Source organism: Macrobrachium rosenbergii, chromosome 2 (genome assembly GCF_040412425.1).
Source record: "Macrobrachium rosenbergii isolate ZJJX-2024 chromosome 2, ASM4041242v1, whole genome shotgun sequence".
Taxonomy (NCBI): domain Eukaryota; kingdom Metazoa; phylum Arthropoda; class Malacostraca; order Decapoda; family Palaemonidae; genus Macrobrachium; species Macrobrachium rosenbergii.
Genome location: NC_089742.1, coordinates 38,421,385 through 38,428,642, shown reverse-complemented (window position 1 = coordinate 38,428,642; position 7,258 = coordinate 38,421,385). Strand labels below are relative to the sequence as shown.

At 36.5% G+C, this 7,258-nt stretch overlaps 1 long non-coding RNA gene across 1 annotated transcript; it reads right to left on the bottom strand.

Annotated features, from left to right (window-relative positions):
- Positions 1 to 3,206: 3,206 nt before the first annotated feature.
- Positions 3,207 to 6,215, bottom strand: LOC136845209 (uncharacterized). The gene is made up of 2 exons (XR_010855109.1): positions 6,081 to 6,215; positions 3,207 to 4,099 (listed from the first exon to the last, which is right to left on the bottom strand). It is a non-coding gene; the product is annotated as an uncharacterized lncRNA (long non-coding RNA).
- Positions 6,216 to 7,258: the final 1,043 nt, after the last annotated feature.

Below are 7,258 nucleotides of genomic sequence, written 5' to 3'. Positions count from 1 at the left end.
TAGTGAATTTAGATTTAAAATAAGGCAGATTTAGAAGAAGAAAAAAATTTCCAAAGGACAGATAGAGACTAGTTTTGAAGTAATCCAGCAAAACCCCAAATGTGCATTTTCAGACCTCTTTGGCTTCCCTAAAGGATTTGTTCTTAAATGAAAGGTGGAAATTACAGCAAGGAAAACTTGAAAGGAATTGGACCACTTGCTGGGAAGAAACTAAGGGATCATTGAAGAACGAGAAGGTAGAAAGGAGTGCAGTCGGGGAACAAGGGGCATTTGGAGATCTATACACTGTTTATTGTAGAGCTGAGATATAAATCACAAATGGTCCTTAACTTTATTGCAGCCAAGATTATTTTAACTCGTAGGTTCTGTCAGTTAACTTTTAGTAACTGTGTTGTAAAGATTGAAAGTTGTAATCAAGAAATGCATTTTCTCTGTATAACAAAAAATTTGATTAAAAAATGGTGGATCTGGCTGTATATGCTGTATGTCGGTATGCATTGAGTCAAGCACTGTAAGTATGTTACAAGCGTTGCTGAGCTTGCAATGTTAGGCTATTTGGCGCTCGGCGGTTTTAACAGACACAAGACCATTGGAGTTCTGGCCAAGTAGATTTGATGTCACCTGAAGGCCTGATTAGAAATGAGCAAATTTGTAAGAAACTGAAGACGACAGCCAAATTAGAAGGGACCAGATGAAGGCAATAATCTTTTGGTTGAAATGGTCATTATAAAATGGCTGTTGTAATGTCCAGGGGGTGGTCAGCTGAGAAAAAATTGTAAATTACTGCCTTTTTGTGTCATGATGGTAATGACTGTACGGGGAGGAGATTTCAGAAAATTTGCTGTTGATATTCAGCTTCGTAGTTTCTGAAAATTTGTGAGTGCTGTTACTTGAGCTGGGTGTCAGCCTTTTAAGAGTACCTAGGAAATTTCTCTGTCCAAGCCTTAGATTTAAGTGGCTGCTATCTATACATCTTAATTTACAGAAAGACCAATACTGGTGGCAAGTATTTAGTTGTGCATGTTTGTCATCTTGTAGCAAAAAATCAGCACATTGTGCATGGAGAAAAAGATTAGATAAAGCTTTCCAGTTGGCAGTCCCTGGTTTATGACGGGTCCAGCTTACAACACTGAGGTTACGACGCTGTTCAAATATACTCATCAGAAATGATTTCCCGTTTACGACGCACGTTCCGGATTTACGACTCGTACACCGATCTGATGAAGAAATATGGCTCCGAAATGGCAGAATAATAATATTTTGGAGGTTTTTTCATGAAAAACTCAATAAAAATGCATTTACATTGTTTTCAATACACCCAAAGTATTAAAAGCGAGGTTTTCTTGGGATTTTTGACAATTTTTCAGTTTATGACGCGCCGTAAAAACGGAACCCCTGTCGTAAACCGGTGACTGCCTGTACATTTTTAACAAGTGCTGATGCTGTAGTTATAAAAGTATCTAAAACAAAATCTAGGAGCATGTTACAACATATGCTAGTTGATGTAATTTTTACCTCTAGTAGAATGGCCATGTAATGGGGTAGTGCCATCAGTGCACCTCATGCGGTGCATTCTAGACTACTTAAGGTTCTTTGCAGCATGCCTTTGCTCCATATCTGCAACCCCTTTTGTTCCTTTTACTGTACCTCCTTCCATATTCTTTTTTTTTTCCCATTTCACTTTCCACCCTCGTTAACAATTGAGTCGGTGCAACTGCGAGTTTTCCTCCTGTTACACCTGTCAAACCTTTTACTGTCAATTTCCGTTTCAGCACTGAATGACCTCATAGGTCCCAGTGCTTGGCCTTTGGCCTAAATTCTATTTTCAATTCAATTTAGTAGATTGGACTCTGCCATACTTGTGGTCTTTGTTCCGTTAGTCCTTTTCACTTGTTTATATGAAGTCTTCTCTAAACTTCATCTTGGTTGAAGCCACTTAAGTTTGATTTGACAACAGATTATGCCTGATCACTATGGTCTTCAACCCTTCTACACTTTTTCCAAACTTTACTTTTACCACCACCTACATCACCATTGTCTCCATGATAAAAAAGTCTGCTCTAAAGAACTCTGGATAAAGGATTTGGAAAGAGTTCAGTCCCGTGGGGAATATTGCTTGCAGTGTGCTTTAAGCAGTACTAGACTATGCGGTGTCCTTTGTATCACTTTATACTTTAAATCCATTCCCTTTGGGCTCTTTCTTACTTAGCTGTGTAACTTATATATCTATACATACCTCATTCCACTTCAATTTTTATTTCCTTTTGTCTCTTCACTGTCTAACTTATCTTTCAATACCTTGTTCCACTTCAATTTTATTAAGAAAAAATCCCAAGTCCTCTAAGAGCAGCAACGAGACTTGTCTTACAAAAATACCACACCAATAACGATATACCCAAGGCGCCTCTGTAGTCAGAAAGGTTCCCCCCCTAGCACAGGATGATTGTTGGAAAACTTTCCATTTAGGTACCTAACTTATTTTAACATTTCCTCAACCAAAGCTAGTAAATGGTCACCAGGTTTGATTACTTTTTTTTTTCCTTACTAGTGTACTTTAGATCATCTGCTTCCTATTCTAAGACATGCCTAAGCATAGTTTTAATTTACTTTTGGCATAAAGTTGCTTTGTAGTTTTTTTTTTTTTTACTTTTAGCTTAACGAATGATTTCTTATAATTATTAGCTTACTTTAGCATACAGTACTTTTTAATGTTTTAAAAATTAATTCTGTTTATAGCCCTGAAAATGGGAAAGGATTCCTGAAACATTGGTGTGAATAAAAGAAATGATTTCCAGCCTTCTTGCTGTCCTGTTTATTATTAAACTTAAGCTCACTAGGAGTGAAAATCTTACTCTCCTACCCAAACATTAACTCCTATAATATCACATTTATCTGCTATGAATGATATGGATACTGTAAGTGTTATGATAATGGGGGTGAAGTGAAATTAAGTAAGCTTCCAAAGAATATGGAAATTAGGTCAAGGATGAGAAAATAGATATGACAGAGCTTCTAGCCAAGAGCAACTGCGTTTTTTATGATTTATAAATACAAAATTGGTGCTCTTACTATTTTTACCATTCCAAGGAAACACGCATAAGTGTAATCACAATTGTTTACTGTCATGATTCTTTGTTTACTGTAATGATTAATTCATGTGGGTAAAGGAAATTCACTCGTGGGTAAAGGAAAGTGAAACACTAGTGTATGATACATGATTTAATCTTATTATTAAATGGTCAAGCTTTCTATGTACAGTACCTTACAGATGCCAAAACAAAAAAAAATTTCAATTACGTTCAATACCCAACTAATTTATTATAATACAATGGTGATCTAAACCCATCCAAACTCATAATCATTTTTTTGCGTGACAAGGAGTAAATATCATTTGCCCAAGGTATGCATGACTGCTTAAGTGAACCAGGGATAACTGGTTTAATTTCACCTGGATTTACTGTGACCTTTTTCATAGCTAAAGGATGATAACCCATAAATAAAATAATGAATTTATCTTCCAAGTCACTGTAATATATACGGAGTGCATAGCTTACGCATGTCCTTGCTACCCACAAGCATATTACAGAATTCACAGCACAAAAGATACCAAATTCATAAAATTCAGAGAAAAATTCATGGAATACTGACTCAAAAAATGTTGAATTAAACGATATAAATGGTATTGTTAATAGAAAACTAAAACCAATTGTTTCCACTATACCATATGCCCAAAGGGCATATGAAGCTGCATTACCCTCATATACCAAACTGTAATGTGATTCAATACCATCTTCTTTTTGAAGCTGGGATGCAGGTTTCTTTTTGAATATTTTCCTGTACATAAAAGTACGGGTGATTTTCATACTCCACGAGTTTAGTTCACTTTGACCTAATCTCCATGTTTGCTGTATGGATGCTGGCAAACTTTTCATATTCTGTGATAGGAGCTTATTGTTCTTACATGACGTAAGAAGATGGTGAGATCTTGACTTCTCTAAGCTAAATTGAACACAATTTTTATGTGAAGAACTGGTTCTCCATGATGTAATGTTAAGTAAACGAAGATGACGGATTTGTCTTATCATTATCCTGAAGACTGCTGAAAAAGATAAAAAGAAAAAACATTCATTTAAAATAAATTCTTTATAATCTGCTGTTTCATGCACACAAAATCATTCCAGACACTTCAGTACCCTATAAAATTAAGAAAGCAACTATTTGTGAGCAACTCCCCAGGTCTCAGTAACTCAAAAGTCAATCTCAGTGCTGTCTGATTCATTATCTGCAAGAAATATCAGAGGTGAGAGGCTTGAACTTGCATTACAAATGTTGGGTTTGAATGAAACAACTAATTTTTCTTACGAGAAAAGTACATTTGTTTCACCATAAACCCCATGAGTATAAATGCCCCGAACTGCAAATAAGGCAGGAGTGACTAAGCTACTAAAAAGCTCCTTGGGACAGCTTTTTAGCACGTGGAGCAGTGTCTTTCAAAGACATACAAAAGAAATTCTATGAGGTTGGTCACAAATATAAACTCAATACATATCCACCTTTAACTAAAGGCCTCTTGGAAAATACCACTGACAGGGAGATCTAAATTACCATACGGTGCTCCCTGGAGAAACTTATAGCAGAGGACAGCACTTTTCAATTTAAAGGGACATAGAGACATATAATTCTGTAGAATCTGTTAATGAGAATGCGATACCGGATAAAGATGAGTAAATAAGGAAAGAAAAATACTGGTATAACCAAAAGACTGGCAAAGAAACTGAATCAGCATTACATTTTAATTGGCAGAAACTGCTATCTACAGTCAGTCCATTACGTGAAGGCAAGTCTGTTATTCAAAAAACCTAGAGCTTGTGGGACTGTCCACATCATACTGAAATGTGATCCTGAAATTCGAAGCCATTCACAATAATGGTTACAACACTGTGTTACAAGGCAGTACATATGACATCTTGGACGGATATAGTGTTGACCTGCTTTTCCTTTGGAGAAGAAAATTCCAGAAGAAGTCTGGAAGTAGCTTTCCTGAACCCCTAAGTTCTCTGGCGATACCCATGAATTGTTCTGACATTTAAAGGGGTGTTCTCTCCTTACATGTCATGGTACAATAATGGTTGAACAGCAAAGGATACAATGGTCTGGTCTGGTTTCCTTGGGACTGAGTCTTTGCGACACAGCCAACAGATCTATTGTCTTCCAACCTTTGACATGTGGTGTCTTAGTTAGGCTAAGTGTATGCCATACACACATTCATATCAAAGTCACAGAAGCCAGGAGAAAGCCTCCAGTATTAAGAATAGGCTACCAATGAAGTCTGACATAAAGACTCTTACAGAAACTTAAAAGTCCTTCTTCGGAACATTGAACTCTATTATCTAAGGGGTAACTCACTTCATAAGTGATGACCTAGCCTAACCTCCACAATATGAACCACGTAGCTCAACATGCAGATCCGTAACCATAACCTCCATGGTCTTCTCTACCTACCGTGGGCTGGATGACACACCCCAGGCCTATCACTACAATCTGCACAGAACCATTAGCCTATAGGCTATCAACTGCAGACTACTACCGCGGCCCTCTAGCTCAGCAACTATCGATTCACTACAAAATGGGAGCCGTATTTGGTACCAACCCTTCCCGTGTGAATTTAAAACATGAGCAAAAGGTGGTGAATAGAGCCTAATAATATATAATAATAATAATGAGCAAATGGCATAAACAAAAACATAAACAAATGACTATTCCCGTCGGCGACTAGCTGGAGCGGGACAGCTATAGAATTCTGCAATATTACCCTACCCTATATCGTTATTTTAATGAAAAATATTGTTTGATTGTGACTTTCATACCATACACAATGTATGTAACTGAATTCACTCATTGCATGTCGTATTCTAGCCTATTCGTCTTTGCATACCTAAGCTACTTCTCTCTTACAAATGCCGTTGTCCAAAATGCGGGCAAGCTACGCCCACTTCAGTACCAGCCAAGTCTTCAGGTATATGTATCCTATTTATACTAGCCTATTTCTATATTTTATACCCCTGTCATTTTTGCTATACCTGCTTTCTTCGTTGAATTCGAGCAAAATCTACCTTGCGGTTGTAACGGAATAATTATCGTGGGACTCTAGAGATTTTACTATTGTAGTAGTGGTTATATGGAAGGATATTTAAAACGGCTCCCTGAAAGATCTGATTCTTTTATATTTTTTGTCCGTTTGTTTTGTTGCAGATTGAGTCGGCCCTAGGGTGGCCCGTTAATTCTAATTTCCTTTTGGTACCATATGCTTTTTATAAGCAAGAAATCAAAGTTGCATGTTGGGCAACTGAGTAAGAAATTCCCCGAATTCTCATTTCCTTCTTTACGATATAAACACTGAGTTTATTGAATAAGTCTTTCCTTGGCATTTATCTCTAACATTAAACGTGCTCTTTTCCTTGTTCTCATACTACGTTTCTGCTTTTATGTTCTTACATTTATCTACAAATATTCCAAGTTGGCTTACTTATTTTTATTCTGTTCCTTATTGTCCCAGCTGTGTGTGTTTTATTTTAATTAGTTTTCTTTGGGCTGATCACTCTTTCACAGGGTTGTCTCTGATTATTTCATATACTCTTTAATGTGTGCATATTAAGACGTAATAGTTGCAGGAGGTTATTTGCGTCATTTGTATGCATCTTGGTCTAAGATTTAGGACGTATTCACGAAGTGGGTTGGGTGTTCAACTCCCTTTTTGGAAAGAGAAAGATTTTAAATGAGAAAAAATATTTGAAAAACGTATTCACTTATAACAGCTAAAACTAACTGATGATGCTGCTAAATAAGAGACAACAAAAAAATGTTACAGTGCTACAGAAAAAAAACTTAAGAAGTTTAGCAAAGGCCATAGAATATTTTGTAGCAGAAGTTTATAAATGATAGGTCATGGAAGGTTACTGAAAAGAGTTGAAGTTTGTGTTTCCTTAAATCCGTCTTTTTTTTTTTAATCTCAAGCAAGGTTGGGTTAGGTTAGGTTAGGTTATAATTGTACTGAGCTTGTTAATCCTTTTCAGTACAGCATCCTTAACATTACCCTACTATGCCTGTACGTTTTACTTATGATAAAGGCAGACTCTTTTGAGGAACCAACCAATGATGTAAATTATATGCTATCATCACTGCACCTGCTCATTAAATAAAGAATAGAAAGAGTGAAATCAGTTACACTATTTTTTAGACTAGAATCTTGGGGTTAACT